This window comes from Meriones unguiculatus, chromosome 4, assembly GCF_030254825.1.
Source record: "Meriones unguiculatus strain TT.TT164.6M chromosome 4, Bangor_MerUng_6.1, whole genome shotgun sequence".
NCBI classification, from domain to species: domain Eukaryota; kingdom Metazoa; phylum Chordata; class Mammalia; order Rodentia; family Muridae; genus Meriones; species Meriones unguiculatus.
In genome coordinates, this window is record NC_083352.1 from 23,974,937 (window position 1) to 23,994,414 (window position 19,478).

General features: G+C 39.9%; 1 protein-coding gene and 1 non-coding gene across 4 annotated transcripts in view; one reads left to right on the forward strand and one right to left on the reverse strand.

Annotated features, from left to right (window-relative positions):
- The window catches only part of Nrg1 (neuregulin 1), a 1,043,775-nt gene that overhangs the window by 447,622 nt on the left and 576,675 nt on the right, over positions 1–19,478 (reverse strand). The window lies entirely within an intron of this gene.
- Positions 6,699–6,835, forward strand: LOC132653857 (small nucleolar RNA SNORA17). The gene has a single exon (XR_009591697.1). It is a non-coding gene; the product is annotated as a small nucleolar RNA SNORA17 (small nucleolar RNA).

Below are 19,478 nucleotides of genomic sequence, written 5' to 3' on the forward strand. Positions count from 1 at the left end.
CTCAAACATCATGAATTTTTCCCGAAGGACTTCTGCCTCAGAGACTTTCTTCCCCCAGCCCCATACTTTTGCAAGCTTTATCTTTGTATCCTTCATTAGAATTTCAGCATGATGAGGATGCCTAGTTGCCTCAGCAATTCCATTTCTTCATGAACAAGCCCAGGCAGTCAAAGCTAACACACCCAGGTTTGGGGGTGTGTATGACAATGGTGTCCCGGTATCACCCATTTTTATCAAGTTGGGGCAGAGAAGTACACATGAGCATGACATGAGTTACAACATGTTTGGAGCCTATGAACAATCAAATCACCGTGTTCAAGAGTTGGTCGGCAGCCAAGTTCCAGAACTTATAAAAGAAAAAGCAAAGGAAAAGAAATAGATGAAATATTACTCTTGTGTAAAGCTGATTCTAGAGGCTGGTGAGGGAAGGTGAGATGTGTGAAAAAGCCCTCATAAAAGCCCACAGAAGGAATGTGGAATGCAGTTATACAAACTGGAACAAGAGTAAAACCCGCAGGTCCTAACACTGACAAGAAGAAGAGTGGAGGGGACTGGAAAGTGGAATTGGTTTATTTTGCTTATTTATCTTCAGACACATGCTAATTTATTTGTAGTTCTGCAGGGATTAAAAAATACAAAATAAAGTATGTCTATGAGGCTTGGGTGGGACATCATTCTGTGATCTACACTCACTCCTTTTAACAGCAGAAACTCAGTTACCTTAGTTTTTCTCTGGGTTTCATTCTGGAGAGGGAATGCCTGCTTTATTCATTTGGACTCACCAGAGAAACCCCATGGCTCCATCCATCTGTGGTCCCCACACAAGGGCGATAGGCCTTGACTGATCATTGGTAGCTACGGCTAGTACCCCGTTCTAATTCCCTTCGCATTTACACTTGAGTGTAATGTTTCCCCATTCTAAAATTTCTATTCCCTCTCTCATTTTTTTTTCCTGAGATAGGCTCTCACTATTTAGCCCAGGCTGGTCTTAAAATCACAATCTTCTTGCCTTAGCTTTCTAAGTAATAAAGTTACAAGTAGGTACCCTCATATTTAGCTTCTTTCATGTTTTTTAAAGAAGGCACATCTTTATTATAAAGTGGTGCCTTTTATGACATTTCCACATGCATGTATTATGCACTTTGGTCAGACTCCTTCCCATTACCTTCTTTTATTTCATTTCCCTCCTCCTGGTGAACCACTTTCCTTCCCGAGTAGCCCTCCCCCCTTTAGTTTCATTTTTTAAAATATATATATAGATTGGGAATACAAGAGCATGTAGTATTTGTCATCCCAAGTCTGGCTTCTTCTACTTGACATGATATTCTCCAGCTCCACCCATTTCCCTGTATATGACATAATTTTGTTTATGGCCAAATAAAACTCCATTGTGCGTACATATGCTACATTCTCCAAATTCATCCATCTGATGACAGACTCCCAGGTTTCTCTCTCTCTCTTTCTCTCTCTCTCTCTCTCTCTCTCTCTCTCTCTCTCTCTCTCTTCTGAATCGTTGGTGCAAAATGAGCTGAGAGCTTGGACTCTGTAGCATGGTACCCAATTTTAGCTCCACTTCTTACTAATTGTGTAACTTTATTGGTTTCTCTTGTTTTTGCCTGTTAAATGGGCATAACAGCATCTAGAGCAGTGTTAGTGTTAAATGGGCTCCTGGTTGTAATGTGTGTGCCGTGGTCCCTGGCATATAATGCACACTATACAAGGAATGGCTATCACTGTTATTGTTATCACACTTTATAGGAAGCTCAGATAGTTTATACCAACTATGAACCATTATTTCAAAATGGCAGTGGAAGAAGGATGACAAAGAGTCTGAGTCAAATTCTTCCCTTGCCTTCATGCATAAATGTCCAGGGAAGCCTGTAAAAGACCGGTGTATATGTATAGAGATAAAAATCTTGCTTTGTATCTTAAAATGAAGTTGTCTTCAGCCCAATGATTTAATTCATGGTTTGCTCATTATGTTTATATTATATGTGATCTTTATTGGAAATCATAAGCTAGGCCAGAGCTTTCAACACTTCGTGGACTGTAACCATTAAATCGCTCATTTAAATCATGTATTGCACACAATATGGTTATACTTAACACATGGTCATGGTTTTTTGCCTCAAGCCAAAATTCATTAAAATAGTCTTTCTTCTAAATGACCCAAGACATTACCTTTTTTTTTTTAACAATGGATTTCAGAACTTGCTATTTACTTTCAAATCTCTTTTAGAAGTGAAACAAGAGGTAGAATTCCTAAGTCAATGATGCTCTTTTAAGGGTTGAAAACCTTGCTTTGCTTTGGGTAGTAGAGGCAACTGTGACTATTCTTTTATGGCAGAATAGGGGATAGCAATAAATAGTTACATGGTATTTTTCTAAATGTTCAGATTTCTCAAACTAACTAAATGTTCCCTCAAAAAAGCTAAGGACTAACTAACATCATTTCCAAATATATTTTTGAAATAAAACATGCAAAATTACTAAATGCTACTCTACTACTGTTCTTTAAGGAAAGACCACTGTAACATGTTAATATATGTGTAATATATATATATATAAAATCACATACACATAGTTATCAATAAAAGAATAGATAGTTATACATTCACGCATACATCCTCAGAGGCTTTCTATCAATTGGCAGAGTATGTAAAGAAAAGTCTGTTTCCCAATACTACACATGATAACTTCTCAGAATTTCAGGAAGGAGTATTGCCTTTCTCATGTGTCTTCAATCAAGCCATTTTGAGACTGTAGTAAAAAAAAAAAAAAAAACCCTCACATTTGTCGGATAAATGACTGAAGGAAAGTAGAACATAACAGATTTTTGGAAAGAGAATTATATTTGCTGTGGTTCATCGTCTCTAGGGTTTGACCAGTTCATTTATAAGGCTGTCAATCAAGAGCTTTCAGGCCCAGAGCTACACCGAAGCTAAGTGGAGTGTGGTTGCTGTTCCGTTCTTGGTCAGCTCTTGGTAAGATGCCATAAACATTTGTCTTTACCTTTCTAGTAATCACCTAAAGTCAAAGTTGGTGTCTTAGGATAATTTCCTGTATTCATTTTATTTTGCCCTTGATTATTTCAGAGAAAAAAAATTCATATTTAAAAAGCATCTTAAAAACCACAGAGTCATCTGAATTTTCTCTTCAAGCCACTTACTCTCACTAAGCTTACGATGTAGCCATGTTCTGTTCTCACTACCCCACAATCTTATTGAGCATTCCAGTCTCCTGACAGCTTTTTCAGTAGCGTTCTTTTCCCATCTAAAACTGTCTCTGATATTTTCCAAAGGGTTCCACAATGTCACAATGGATTTGCTATTTCGCCTTTAAGAAAGAAAAAAGAGGTAGTAAAAAGAATTTGGTTTACTTTATAAAGAGCTAAGTACAATGTTGCTTTTTACCAGTGTACAGGAGTCCTTGTCAAATGAGAAATAGTGGTTGGTCTTCTGTAGAAACAGTCCATACAGATCAAATGCCAGTGATACAAACATTTTAGCAGTCCCAAACTCTGGAAGATTCCCTGAGAGTTACCAGCTGCCTCACCATACCTGTTTATAGACATCTCTATCTCTTTTAACCTTGGTGCTACTTTGCCTGATAGTAGCCAATGATAAATAACAACAATACAGTGTTATTGGGTATGTGTCAGTTTTCATGAAAATGCTCATTTGGTCATCACTCTTATTCTTTAACTAGAGCAGGAATAGGCCTGCCTCTGCCTCCTGAGTGCTGGTACTAAAGGCTCATGCCACCTCTGCCTGGCCCTGACTTAATGCTTTTAAAACTCTCATCACATTGTTACCCTTTGAAAATTCTCAGTTACAAATTAGCCACAATTTGTTTGCTGGAGCAGCAGGTGTTTCTGTGTTAAGCCAGAAAAACCACACAGCATTCAACAACCTGTTTAAAGAACAACAGGGTTATTTGTCTGGAATGTTGCTGATGATTTTAATAGTCTACTTTCAGGATGCAGGAAATCCCTTTTTTGTTTCTCCTAAGCTGTCTATATCTCATAATAATTCAGAAGCATACGCTTTGTAAATAGAAATGAAACCTTTACAAATGGCACCTGTCCCTTCCTGTCTCACTGTTGTAAAACTCAGAAACCTTTATTGAAGACCCTTATTTTCATCACAATATATTATTTGCATAGCCTCAATATCACCATCTTCCTCTCTGCCTGGGATACTGGAAGCAGCAGGCATGGTATATTCCTTGAATCAGTTATAACTAGATGCTTTAAGTAAATAGGGTTGACTGGGTCAAGCCAGTGCATAAAGAACATTCTTGAGCAGTTAGCCAAATCCCTGATTTATAGACCCTCCATCCATCCATATAGATAAATAATGAAAATTACTTCCTGGCATTCCCAGGTGGAAGAAAACATTCAAACAAAAAGATTTTTGTGGAACAATACAGTATTTTGAGAAACCTCCAGAAGAGAGGGGTCACCTAAATCTATAAGATGCGACAGTGAAATCAGTTGGTGGGCTCTCAATTAAGATGCCTAAATATCCAATCACAAATTCTTTATAGAAACATTCAGCAAAGCAAACCAAACAGCCCCATACAGTAAATCATCAGTCTTGCTGGGACTAGGCCAATATGGAAGCCAAATATTTTTATATCACCATTAATTTGTGATGTAGAGTAACCTATCTTTTTCCTTATATTTGAGCAAAAGAGGGGTGCCTATAGAAATTTTTTCATTTCCATGGAATACAGCACATCCCATTGATTAAATTATAGACATGTTCATTGTTTATTTTAGATATTTAATACCATGTTATGTATATTCAATTTCTAGTTTATTTTGGAGAGATTTAAATATTGCAATCATCTCTGACTAAATAAGCTTGAAAACCTCCATTTAATTAGATTAGAATGGTTACCAAATTGTGAAATTTCCAGTTTCCTCGCTTGATATTTAGCATCTCCATTGTAATGACCATCCCTTCCCTCCCCCTTTTCCCCAGACTTGCTGTTAAAAACTAGCATCTAGCAGTCCAGATTCCTACAGGGATTCTAGATCACTTTACAGATTGTATCCCCCAGGTTCTAAATATTTCTTGAAAAACCAAAGTCTTAATCCCTGTTTTGAATGCCGGAGGACCTACCGCGAACAGGACAGATTTATGCCCTGACAAACCATGGTCTGGGCACAAGCAGAATTTCATGAAAAGCCCAGATCATTCGTTTTGCTAGGTGAACTTTTACCAGAACGAAACGACATATCCAAGCCCACTGATACCCTAACTTCAAGGAACGTACTCACCTTCCCCATGCCAACCTTTATCTTTTAAAAATGCATTTTAATTTGTATGTATTTATTTACTTAATTATTTACTTAGAAGCAGGGTCTTGTATTTAGCCCCAGGTGACCTTGACCTCAGGAGTCTCTTGCTTTGCCTACCAAAATGTTGGGATTACAGTCATGTCCCACCACACCAGATCAATCTCTTTCTCTCTTTTAGGGACCCTGTTCGCCAGAACTTTAACCCGGTCCTTGCCACAATTTCTCAACATATGGCTCTCGTGATTTTTACAGGAATTTCTGAGAAACTATTTCTTAGAACAGTTTAGCCTCGCTGAAGAGGTTCTTGATAGTCAGCTCTGACAGGTCATTCTTATTTGGACAATAGGAAACTGAAAACCTTGGACATCTCCTAAAAATCTCCTGAACATCTATAGGATCCTGGTTCTTTTCTTTAGACAGTCCTCATTAGCTACAATATTTTAAGTAAAACATCTGAACTGACTGGTACAAATCGCCTTTGATGGCATTATATCATTACTTATTTTTTTGTGTGTGTTCATTCCCTAGAAATAACTGTCTTAGACAAATTCTGACTAGTTTTGATTTATGCCATGACTTAATATTTAAATTTTGGGCTAGTAACTTTCTAGAAATAAGTTAACATAGACTATCTTTCAGCTTCAGAGCTCCAAAAGAATGATCTAAAAAGGATTTCCCTTAGAAGATCCTGTTCAATGGACTAAAAGACAGCAATTGTATGTTTTATTATAAGTGTTATGTACTATTTAAGGAATTGGCCATGCAAGAAGCAAAACAGCAACATTCCTGTTGCATATGAAAGTAACATAAGCTTGACTGCTGAGCACTGTCAATGAGATGCATATATTGTTAAAAAATGTGTAGCGGAAGCAAAGGCAGTTTCTTGCCTGCCTTAATTCACTTTGTTATAACAAACTGTCACCTACTGGGGTATATTCAGCAACAATGTTTATTACTCACAGTTCTATGGTTTGAGAAGCTCAAAGGCCAAGACTGGACTTCTCGCTTTAAAGACAGCTTTTTCCTGCTATTAATATATCCTCTCACGGCACAAGAAGGAAGATCTGTTTTACTTCTCATGAGCTCATTAATCCTGTCATAATCCTATGGGTTCCACTCTCAGGTCATCATCCAAACTTAATAACCTCACCTCACTAACTAATTGATTCAATATCCAAATACTATTACTCTGGACACCAGGATTTCAAGGTATGGATTTTAGAAACAACTCTTTTCTTTTGGGAATGGGGCTTAAGCTCAGGACATTGCACCTGTCAGACAAGCCCTCTAAGAACTGTGTTGCATCCCCAGTCCATACAGATGAACTCTTGGATGAGACAGTCCCTGCCATTGTCTTTGAAATGTTTCAATTTTTTTTTTAATTGCGTTTCCTGTTCCTAGAGGCATTGCAGGTGTGGCTACTGTGTCAAAAGTGTGTCAATAGGTGGCAAAGAGGAGAGAGCCTATGTCTACACTCAGCTCAATGTTCTGAATAATGAACATCTGAGTCAGTAGTAGCCTAACTCTCCCCTCTGCCTCCTCCCCCAAGTGATCCTGAGACCATCACCAATCCAGCACTGCACCTAGGATGGAAAGCAAGCCATAGACTAGAATCCCACCTAGCACTTTGGGCCATGGGTGAAAGTGAGCTGAAGACAGACAACCCTGGCAAGGGACTGCTTGGGCAGACCAGGCGAGTTGCGAACCTGAAAAGATGACCACCAGACCGGTGCCATGGGGCCCATATAGGGAGCTAGCCTGAGATGAACACAAGCCTGGCACCACAAAGACCTAGGAGTATGGTAGGGGGCAGATCATGCTCAAGGTTACCTCTGCCAGTCTCATAATGAGCATGTATTACACTCCCGAAACCACTCCTAAGATGATCCTGGATACTTGGAGACCCTGGGAACCACTGAGAAAAGCAAGTAGGTGGTAAAGAAATGGAAGAGAAATGGGCATAACGAAGAGAGCAGAACTGGAGACTCCTGGGTAGGAAGAAACTTCCTGTTGTGAGTAGGCAGTGATGCCACCTGAGACCATGCTGGGGTCCTGGCCTATGCTCCCACCAGGGCCCATGCCTGGGTCCATAGCCCTGCAGCATCAGGGGTCTGTTACTATGAAGGCCAGATGAGCATCCCCAGGTCAGGGGTGCCACTGGGGACATGTTGATATCTGAGAAGCTGTATGGAACTAGCCCTACCCCTTACCTGGGAATCTTGGCAAAGCTGGCCCTTGAGGCATGATAGCAGGAGAGCTAACCCTGCCCTTCTGCCCCTGAGCTGCAGTACTTGGGAGAGTGGGACCCCACACATTGTGGGAGTTGTAGCTAAGCTGGCCCCAAGGATGTCAGTGTAGGATATTTGGCCCTATCACTCATCTCCCTGTAATGGCATGGACAAGGGAAAGATACCCTTCTCCTCACACTCTCCTCACTACCTGTGACAGGTGGGAAACCTGGGTCATGAGAGCAGGAGAGCTGTCCTGCCCTTCACATGTTCCAATACTCTGGAGAGCAGGCTCTGCACCTCACCTTGACAGCAGGATAGAATTGCCCTGGTTGTTTTGGGTAAGTCTGCCCAGAGGGCGTGAGAACAGGAGAGCTGGTGGGTTGGCCATCTCAGATACCTCTCAGGCTCAGATCCAAGGCTTTGAACTCGGCCACCCCAACATCTAGCCCATCGATGAACTGCTGGAGTGCATGAAGGGCAGGTCCTAAAGATCCAAAACTACAGGATCTCCATGACACAGGGCAACAACAGGATATCTGAGAGGAATCCTAGTGGGGTTCCAGTATTGACAGAGTAGCAGAAACCAGAGGCCTTGTATCAGACCAAATGAACATATGAACATTTGAAAGCAAAGAAGTGTGGACAAAAGTGTATACTGTAGGACACACTGTGACACACTACAGCTTCTACAGTGAGATTTTGTTTTCTGTTTTGGGGAAGGTTGCAAGGGGAGAGGGTAGGAATGAAGGAAGGGAAAGATGAATGTAATTGGGGCACATGGTCTGAAATTAAGAAAGAACCAATAAAAAGGTTTAAAAAATGATATGTTTGATTATTTGCCAGTCTTTCACAATGTGACTTAAGTTGGAGACAAGGTCTAGTTTCAGGGTGTTTTTCAAGACAAGGTTTCATTATATATCTCTGACTATTCTACAACTCACTTTGTAGACCATGCTGGCCTTGAATTCAGAGATCCACCTGCCTCTGACTCCTGACTGTTGTGATTAAAGGCACACACCAGCTTGGAGACAAGGTCTTTACAAAATTAATCAACTTAAGTGAGTTCTTTAGAATAAACCCATATTCAGCAAGACTTGGTGTCTCTCTAAACATAGGAAATTTGGATGCAAAGATCCATATAGATAGAAGAAAGATGATATAATGATAAATAAGAAAACCAACTGCCAGCCAGCAAAAAAGACATAGAGTAATTCTCTCTGCAGAAGAGAGAAACCCTAGAACTACGTCAAAGAAATTCCTGTTATTTTAACTACCCAACATATTCCACTTTGTTACCTAGTCCTCATTAACTGTGGCATTGAGTCACCTTGAACAAGACACTAGACTTGAACTTTTAGTTTTCTCTTCTCTTAGATGAGATTGTTTCTTTAGCCAGAGCCTGCAAAATGTAGCTCTTCTATAAAATGACAGTTAATGGTAATACTATTTGACTTCTAGTTTCAAGAACATCTGCTAAAGTGTAATCAACAAACATGATTGCTGAAGTCCTCATCATTGCCACCTTCCATCACTTTACAAGCATTTGTTTGAGAACTTCCGTGGAAGGCACCATGCTAATTGGTTCAGGCGTGCCTGTATCGATACTCTTGACAATTTCTGTAGTGTAGGCCTTAGTCTTCTCTCTTTATGGAGGAACTGCTTCTTGTTTTAGTTGTCATGAACAAATTTAAAAATCATAGTAAATATCAAAGCTACATGGAAATATAAGTGGGGCTTTGACTGTATAAGATGAGCCACTTGTCCTCACACTGTTCTGTCTAGGACAATATTTCTATCTTAGAACTCACTGAAGAACTATAACTGTGAACCCAATGTGGCATCTTACATCTCCTTCCTAGAAAGTTTTTAATTTTAGTTTCTTTTAGGACTCAACCTAATGTTGAGGGGTAAACTTCTTTTCTTAATATACTTGTGGAATACGTAGAGAAATATGCATTACACCTTTGCCCTTTCTCCCTTTTAACTAATCATTGTTATTCAGAGGTTGTGGAATTTGGCATGTTTTCTGTTAATTTTTTCTAATTGTTGCGCCATTTTTTTTTCAGATTAGAATTTTTGAATAGATAGTTTTTGCATGTCAGTTGGTCCATTTCCTTCTTTGCTCTTGCCTACCAATTGTACAGTCCATTTAGGTGCTCATGTGTTGCGATGATGGACTTTTCTAGGGTTGTATTTCCTGACAGTGGATGGATGTGCAACCAGAGACTTCATAAATCAACTCTGTAACACACTCTTGAGCCCACACAAATGAAGATCCAAAAATAACATTTTGTGGGCCAACATACTAAGGTGGAAGAAAACATTCAAACAAAAAGATTTTCATGTAACAATGCAGAGATTTTCATGTACTGTATATATCATGGCATTGTATTTAGAAACTTTTTGCTACAGTTTAACTCAATGTGATTGACAATGGCCTTCAAAGTGCTGCCCAGACAACATGGGCATCCTCATAAGGCCAAGTGGGAGGGACAAATATTTTGTCTTCTACCTCTTACCAACTGAATGGGACAATCTGACCAGAGTAAAGAAATCTGTGATGGGGTAGCCATCTAGTGGGCCTAGAGGATGCTGAAAATCAAGAACAATGGCATCGTAGAACTATTCAAAAGTTCATGCTTCATTCATGAATGTTGCTGTAAAAGAACCAGAACCACATACTCTCCTCAAGTCTCCAGACTTGTTGGAAGCTTCTCTTTTAGTATCTGACAGGTTTTGCAGAGGCAGGAAAGAGTGGTCAGCACATTTTAGGATCCCATCTCAAATAACAGGCAAAATCACAACTTAAAAGACACAATCAGGGAGGGTTGTAATTCTTTAGAAAAATGGCTTTACCATGAAGTAACTATGTGTTCTTAGCAAGTTGAAGAACAAAGAAATATCAGGTGGCTTTGTGTTCTCCTCATTCAGTTTCACTTAATAAGGATATCCAGTCAAACCACATCTCCATAGCAAACCAGAAAGCTGGTATCAAGATAGTCCAGAAACTTACTCAGAGTGCATTCGTTTCCATGTACTTTTTTTTTTTTTTTTCTGTTTCTGGGACTTTAACTCTATGTAACTTTATTCCAGGTACAGGACCACGTGACCACAACCAATAAAGAAACAGGACAATTCCATCACAAAGGCCCCTTCAGATGCCTTTACACAGACACACACACACCTTCCTCTTCTCTGTTGTCCCTCCTAACTTCTAATCTTTTCTTCATTTCTGTATTTTTACTATTTCAAGAAAATTATGTAAATGGAAGCATATGGCGTGCATCATTTTTGTGATTTCTTTCTTTTTTTCAATTAACATAATGCCTGAAATGTACAAGTCATTTACTTCATAAATGGTTCATCATTTTTATTGATGAATAGAGTTCCATGGCATACTTATATATGCGGTAACTTGTTTCACCAGTCACTTGTGGAAGGACCTTTATTTTCATATCTTTGTTGTGATGAAGAAAATACCTATATGCTTTCATTTCTCTGAGATAAATGTTCAAGAGTTCAAATTGGTGGATGATAGGCTAAGTCTAGGTTCAACTTCGTAAGAAATAGGCAAATTGTAGCAGTGAACCAATTTACATTTCTATTAGGACTATATCTGTGACTGGGATTATCCATTTTCTCTTCAGCATTTGTAATTATCATTATGGACTTTTGAAGCCAGGTGTGTTATGTTTGTTTTACTTTATTTTTTAATATTAATTTTCCCTGTTCTTGAGAATTTTGTACATTCATTCAACAAAATAGAATCTTGTGCACCCTGGATCTTTCTTCTCGAACTCTTCTCAATCACTCTCCAACATGGTCCTCTCATAATTTCATGTCCTTCAAAAACTTTTTTTTATAACGTACTTAGTCCAATTAGTGCACCCAATGTGTGCCTAAGTCTAGGGCCACAAGTGGCTACAGCTTCAAAAATACAAATATATAAAAATAAGAATAATTTCCCTTCTACATCTCTATGAACTGCCACTAGATCCTCCATAAGAGACAGGGTCCAGTGAGCACTGTCCCTAGCTATATTGGTTTCTGGCTGGCTAGGTCTTGTGTAGGTATCGTGTAGACACCTACAGCTGCTGAGGGTTCCTCAGCCCTGCCAAGTCCAGAAGTTTGTATTTCCCAGCACTTCTTGCTCTGCTGCTGTTATTTTGCTCAATGCTCATGCTGTCAAATTTCCTTCTAAACATTCCTTATTCTCTACATAGGCCTGGCTGCTCCCGAACCTAGTCAGAGAACCATGTTTTAGTATCAGAGATTTTTACTGTAGCTTCAGCCATAATCGGCATACAGTCACATGTCATCACCATTTTCATTTGTGTATCTCTGATGGCGATTGGTATTGAATATCATTTCATATGCCTTTAACCCATCTAAATGATCTCCTATGTAAAGTGTATGTTCATGTTTTGCCAATTTGGATTGTTTTATTTTTTCCCTGCTAAGTATTGAGAGTTAGTTCTTCTGTTTTCTAAATAGAAAATGTCTGCCAAATTTGTCATTTGAAAATATTTTCTCCATGTCTATACTATCCCTTCCTATTCTATATAGTTTCCCCTCTCCGAACAAAATTTTATAAGCGCACAAATATCCAAGTATTTTTCCCACTATTTCCCTTGTAGGCATACTTTCTAATGGGAACTCATGAAAGAGTTCACGTAACACTAGATCTTAATAATTTTCATATTTTTCCCAAAGTTTTATACTTCAGTAGTTTATATTTATACGTGGCCATTTCAGAATTGATTTACTATAAAATATGATTTTTCAATATACTCTTTTTAATTTAAATCTATTTTTTATAATTTATTCACTTTACATCGCAATCATATCCCCTCCCTCATCTACCCCCATTCCCACCCTCCCTCCTTCTTCCCCACTTTCCACCTTACCTATTTCTCAGAAAGGGGGAGCTCTCCTTCCCTACTACCTAACCTCACCCTATCAAGCCTCTTCAGGACTGCCTGCATCCTCTTCCTCTGTGGCCTGGCTAGGCCGCCTCACCTGGGAAATGTGATCAAAGAACCCACAACAGAATCCATGTCAGAGACAGCTCCTGCTCCCCTTACTAAAGGACCCACAGAGAGATTGAGCTGCAAATTCAGGCTTTTCACTCTTTCTCCTTCTTTTTAGGGTGTGTAATTGCTCCAGAACCAATCTTTAAATGGGTGTCTCTCTCTACTGAAATGTATTTGGATCTTATCAAAACAGACACATTTTTTTCTGGCTGTGATTCAAAGTCTCTCCTCTGTCCCAGTCTCACCCTGTCTGATTCCTGTAGCTACACACAAGCCTACACACAGGGCTGACTTTCTCTTCCAACATTTCTCTTGGATATTATTTTAGTAGTTCTAGGCCCTTTGCATTTCCATACAAATTTTAGACTCTTCTTGGTTTTAAGGTAAGCTACCATTCTCAAACCCTTACTGCTATATTTAACCAGAGATTGAACGGTGCATGAGAAAAGCAAGGATCATACATACTTCTGACCACAGAGACAGAAAGTTGTAGCAAGATTAGATCTGAGGCCTGTTAGAGGACGCAGCTTCGCACCCCAGTGTTTTTCTTCTCTGCTACACAGTCTCAAGCGGGAAGTCGTTCTCTGTTATGATACCCAAAATGTCTCCCTGCTCCTTTCAGGGCAGTGAGCGGTCTAGTCTCTGTCATTTAATTCTAAGTGCAACCTTTTTATAGGACCTATTATGAATTTTAATGAATTTTTAAGAGTCTCCTTTCTTGTTATAGTAATTAAAAATTGTCAATTAATAAATGAAAACTTGAAGAAGTGTGGAAAACGTCTTAAATAACCACAAAGCCAAATGAGGACATAGACTCAACCTACATCTTTATCATCTCCACAAGCGAGTATGTGCTACACATGCAGACTTTCTTACATGAAGCAACCTACCAATCTGCTGATGGCTAGTAGCCCCAAGCATGTCCAAACACAGCATCACTTCTCTCCCTGCAGCCAAGTAAACCCAGACCTCACCGGTCCTAACATTTGGCCATACCACTTTCTCATGTGACACTATGATAGAAGAAACGGTTCTTCTCCCAAAGGAGTTTCGAATTTTTCAGTAAACACAGATTAATATATCTGTGTTTGTTTCCTCTTTTACTACACCCTGAGTAGGACTTTCTGGATTAGTTCTCTTGTTACTGAGAGAACACCTTCCAGAAACAAGGGAGGCGAGATGTATTTTGCCTCTTGATGTAGGGGCTATGATCCACCAGGGCAAGGAAGCCACATGATGCCTAATGTGACTTGGTCCATGGTGATAACGTTAGAAGCTGTGGATCATAGTTCTCCAGGCCTGTTCCCAGGAGTCCACTTCCTCCAGCCAGGCACCATGTCTTAAATATTCCACAACCTCCCAAGAGAGCACAGCCAGCTGGGATCAAGTGTCAAGCACAGGAGACCGTGGGGGAGCCTTCGTAGTCAAACCATGTTATGCTTTGAGCAAAATCTAACAGAAAAGTGTTTCCTTTTACAGACTGAATCAACAATTCCGATACCAAGAAACTCTAGCAATTCTTGTTCATTTGTAAACATGTATGTGTGTGTGGTTGTTGTTTGTTTATATATTTATATGCATATTAAACTATGTCTCAAGTTTTCAATGATAATCTTACAAACAATTGATGAATTGTTCAAATGGAATTGCAGGCAAAAGGACCCAGGGAACAAAGGATAAAGTTAAGCATCTCAGGTTGAAAAGTGCCTAAGCCCAACAAAAAAACTGGAAATACCAATAACTGAGAAGTAGTAAGGAACCGTAAATTGTAAATATCATAAAATACTATTTTAGATTATAGTCAGATGTATTTGTCAACTCATGCCGAAGCACTCACGGTCTGATGAATAGAGTAATTTAGCTGATTCCCGATAGGAGAAAAACATCTTAAATACATACAATCATCTCACATTAAAATCTGACTCAAGGGTCTGGAGAGGTGGCGCTGGGGTTAAGGGTGCTGGCTGCTCTTCCAGAGGACCCAGGTTCAGTTTCCTGCACCCATATTGTGGCTCACAACCATCCGCACCTCCAGTTCTGTTTCCCTCTCTGGACCTCCCTTGGTACCAAATGAATGTGGTGCATACACATGGCTGCAGGCAATACATTCATACATACAAAATAAATAAATCTATCTAGATCTATCTAAAATCTGACTGGAAAAAATCAGCGAATTTTGGGTGTCTTTAGAGCCTATCAAAATACAGGAAATTATCTTTCAAGTATCCAAGACATCAAGAGTAATTGTCTGAATTGTCTGAAGCAATTAAGTAGGAGATACAGGAGACTGATGAGTAAGTGCAGGCAAAGGTAATAGTTACACTCACTATCGGAGACGTCAGATATTATAGCTATAGTGTATGGTCGTCAGGAAAATCGAAAAATCATGGACATAGTTCAACATGCTCTGCTTCCTTACTGAGTACAAGGAAAAGGCAATCCTCTGAAAAACAGCGGCGGGAAGAGCGGTGTTTGCGCCACAGAACTCACACTCCTGCCACTGGGAAAAAGACTTGAGAGCATTTGTAAAGCAGTCTAAGGGGATGATGATCCGCAATGGCTAGGGTACAGTGTGGCTTGCTTTGCTTTTATGTTCTTGTGTCAGGAATTTTTGCTCCCTGGCCTCGATCGCGTCTCAGCATGGAGTTCAGCCCACACTGGGATAACAGCACAGCTGTCTTGAAGTAAGCTGTACCCTAAAAGTGGTGGTGGAAGCCAGTGCTCAGGCTGAGTAACGGATGTTTCTCCAAGGCTGCACCCTGTCTGCCGCCAGACTGTGCGCAGACTGTGCCGCGGTGAGCAGCGAGAACCATCCAGTGGCTTCCCCGTGATTCCTGCATCTCTCCTCCCTGGCCTTCCTGCCTCTCCAGCGCTTGCAGCCCCACACATATGAAGGGAGAAGTGGCCTGTGTTTGGTCTTAGGTCCCATGAGAAAGAGATGAAATGCTCCCTTCTTTGAGCTGGAAGTGAGCTGTGAAAAGGAAAACCATTTTTAATTGTTGCTTAGGGAAGAACTGATGATCCAATAGCCCGTTTCTATTCCTACTGTCTACCCTCCAGGGGTGCAGTGGAGCCAAAGGAAGTTGCTCTCACTCTCCAGGCCGCTCATCAGAGTTAAGTCTTGGTGGAGAAGGCTTCCACTCAATTTAAGATCATTCATCGGTAAGGTTAAAATTCCTCTTCACTCTGCTTGGTATTTATGTTCCGTGTCCTCCGTTTCTATAACAGAGAGAAGGAAACAGCAGAGGATAGGCATCAGAGGAGAGGAATGTAGGTGCTTGTCGGGATTTTTCTCTGATATGATAATTTGAATATTCTCTTCTGGTTTAATCTTGCAGCTCTTTTTACTCCAAAAGAGCTGGGATTCATCAAATGTAAATGAACACATGAAGCCATCTCTATCCCTACGGTGGAAGACAGGAGTCTGAGTAAATTCTGTGAAAATTTTAAACTGGATTGTCATAACTAAAAAAAAAAAAAAAAAATCATAGCTTCTGTTTTTGGTATCTGTCTCTCGAAAGGTTCACGTGTTGTCTACTTGGTCCTCAGACCAGGTGCTAATGGGAAGGGCAGAAACTTTGGGAGTAGAAACCTGATGGAAATTAACCTATTGGGAACATGTTCTCACGGGGGATATCAGGACCCTGGTACCTGCTTGTCCTGGTCTATTTTGTTTCCTGTCTGTCATGGTGTAAAGGAGTTCCTTGGCCACACACACACACACACACACACACACATGTGCTGTCATAGGTCCAGAGCAACAGGGCCAAATGGCTACAGACTGGGCCCCTGAAACCATGGTCCAAAGCCAGCTTTTCCTCATTGTAAGCTGATTCTCTAAATAGTTTACCACAGCAACGGACATCACAGTAACGGAGGCTGCAACTCCAAACTTTTACTCTCACTCAAAGAAGCTGCTCTGGTGAATGCAATTGTTTTGAAAATAAACTGTTCTGATTAAAAATAAATTTTTAAAAAAGGAAAAAAAAGTGTTCTGATTATTATGGTGCATAGGGGTGGTCACCAAACTTTCCTGGGCCTAAACCGAGATATCTGCACTTGACCTAAAACATATTCCACCAATAACACGAGGTCTATCTTTTGAGAACCACTGATCCCAAAACTACCCTAACAGGTTTCCTTTTTAAACCCCATGTGGGGCCAGGCTTCTGGAACCAAATCTATATATCTACAGAATTTTGGAAGTCTAAACTTCGACTTCCTGCACATCAATTCTGAGTGACAAACTCTTTCAACTGGCATCAGTCTACAAACCTTACACCATGGAGAACCCCGCAGCCCATGCAATCCAAGATTAGGAGGGGTATTTAAACTCAGCAGCTTCTAAAATTTCTCTCCTTCTCTTCGTACTCCCACTGAGATGCAATTTTGAAGCTTGATGGCAAATATGTCACTACCCCAGGAAGGAGGCTGTGGTGGCTGTGACCTTCACTTTGTAGCCACTGGAGCGCCGAATCACACAAGGGCTTTCATTCCAACAGGTACTCTGAAGCTCTTTACTAAGCCCAGGAGGGCAGAGGGCACCTTTCATCTCCATTTGGCACTCTTTAAGGGCTCTGATCCAGTTGTCAACCAGCTGCTTGAGAGGTGCTAAGATAATTCTTAAGTCTTACCCATGCAAGAATGAACAATCAAACACTGGATGAAAGCCTCTCAGGTAGGGCGCAGCAGCGGTGAGGGGAGACAAAGCAAAGATGTTCGTGAGTGAGAATCAGCACAGCCCAGACGGGAAAGTGAAAATCAGGAAGACACATAATCCACAGTGACTTCAGCAGCAAGAATCACTCTCCCTCGCACCACTGGCAGGGCAGTTTGCAATTAAGTGGAGACAAAGTCGCCAACATTTTTAGTCAGCTGAGAATTTACACATCACTGTGACCTGTGCTACATCACCATGTCATCAGCTTATCACATTTGTAGACCTCAGCTTTACCACACAGCCTCCCCTGACATGGAAGGAAAAGATAATAAAGAACCTCACATATGAATTTGCTCCAGTGCCCAAATTTATGCACTGGAAAACACTTTAAAAAAGGGATAGTAAACTATTACGAGGATCCAATCTGAGTGTACATTTGGGATCAATATAAGGATAAGATGAATATACGTGGACATTGGCTTATAACCACACAGTGCTTAGGTGAGGTCATGACATTGCTGAAGCCCAACTTGAGCCCAACATGGAGAAGACTGGCCAAGCTTTATAAGAATGGCTAAAATAGCTATATTTTCCCAATACTCTAAAACTTCTCTATTCTAGTTTTCTTTATCTTGCTTAAAATTTATTGCTGCAAATACCCGTGGGTGAAGTAAAAACACACACAAGAAAGCAAAGTGACAAAGAGAAAAGTAGGCAGCTTCATTCTTCTCATGTCTTCCAAGTGTCCTTATATTTTCTTTTCTCTTACACAGAGATTTCAGTGATAAATTAAATGTAGAAGCAAATTCTGAGAGCCTGAACGCTTTCACAGGCAATCTGACACACACCTATAGAAGCGGAGCTACCAAATTGATCAGCCAAAGTTAAAAGACAAACCAACAAATGAAAATGGGGAGCTCTTTAGAAATCTTCTTCATGAGATACCTGATGCTAGGGTCAGATGGAAGGGGAGGAGGACCTCCCCTATCAGTGGACTTGGAAAGGGACAAGGAGGAGATAAGAGAGGGAGGATGGGATTGGGAGGGAATGAGTGAGGGGGCTACTGCTGGGATACAAAGTAAATAACCTGTGATTAATATAAAAAATAAAAATCATTAAAAAATCTTCTTCATGAAACACATGCATAATAAAGTTATAAACAGGTCCCACTGCTCCACCAGACATGATATGCTCCATAATTTTCTCTTGAGTCATGTGCAAAAATATTGCTTTGTTTATTAACATATTGTTGGCATTTCTGCACACTTGTACAACCTCTTTACTTGAGAATATGTAACATTTTAGCATTAATTTATGGGGCGTGCGCCAGGGTTATTCAAAGAAAATTTGAGCTAGTATAAAGTTTTAAATAGTGGAGACAGTAAGGTGGCAGGCAAAGTCCAATTTTGTAAGCCAACGTGTATTTGAGGCAAATATTCAGTTAGCATGGGTAAGAAATATGAATTAGCTTTTAGAGGCCTGGTCAGCTAGCTAAAAATGATGAATTCCATAATTCTTATATAAAAGGATAAGATATGCATTTTATGGGAGAATCAAAACCTTTTGTGTAAAAGTTTCCAGGAGAAGATTATTATATAGATCTTACAACAAATAACCTCTTTGGAAAATAAGATCATTCAACATGATTTTCCCAGAATGTGAAAATGAGAATTTACCAGTGATGCTTCTTAAAAACCATGGCTATCAGGGAGGAAAAAAACTTAATGAAAGTTTTTAGTAGCTAGAGAGAACAAGATAATTTTTGATAATCTATCTTAGGTGAGGTAGAACTCTGGGTGATTCAACCTCTTTCTTTATACTCTAAGTAACCACAATTCTCTTGTAAAGATACAACAGGGGGTTCAAGTAACACTGTGCCCCAAAATTCTTCACATCCATACGATACATAAATTTCTATGCTATATTTATCCTCTATGATATGCCTAATAGCCACTTATGAGTGAGTATACACCATGTGTGTCTTTCTGCTCACTCAGAATGATCTTTTCTAGTTCTCACCATTTGCCTGTAAATTTCATGATTTCCTTGTTTTTAATTGCTGAGTAGTATTCCGTTGTGTAAATGTACCACACTTTCTGTATCCATTCCTCAGTTGAAGGACATCTGGGTTGTTGCCAGATTCTGGCTTTTACGAATAAAGCTACTATGAACATGGTTGAGCAAATGTCCTTGTTGTGTACTTGAGCATATTTTGGATATATGCCTAGAAGTGGCATAGCGGAATC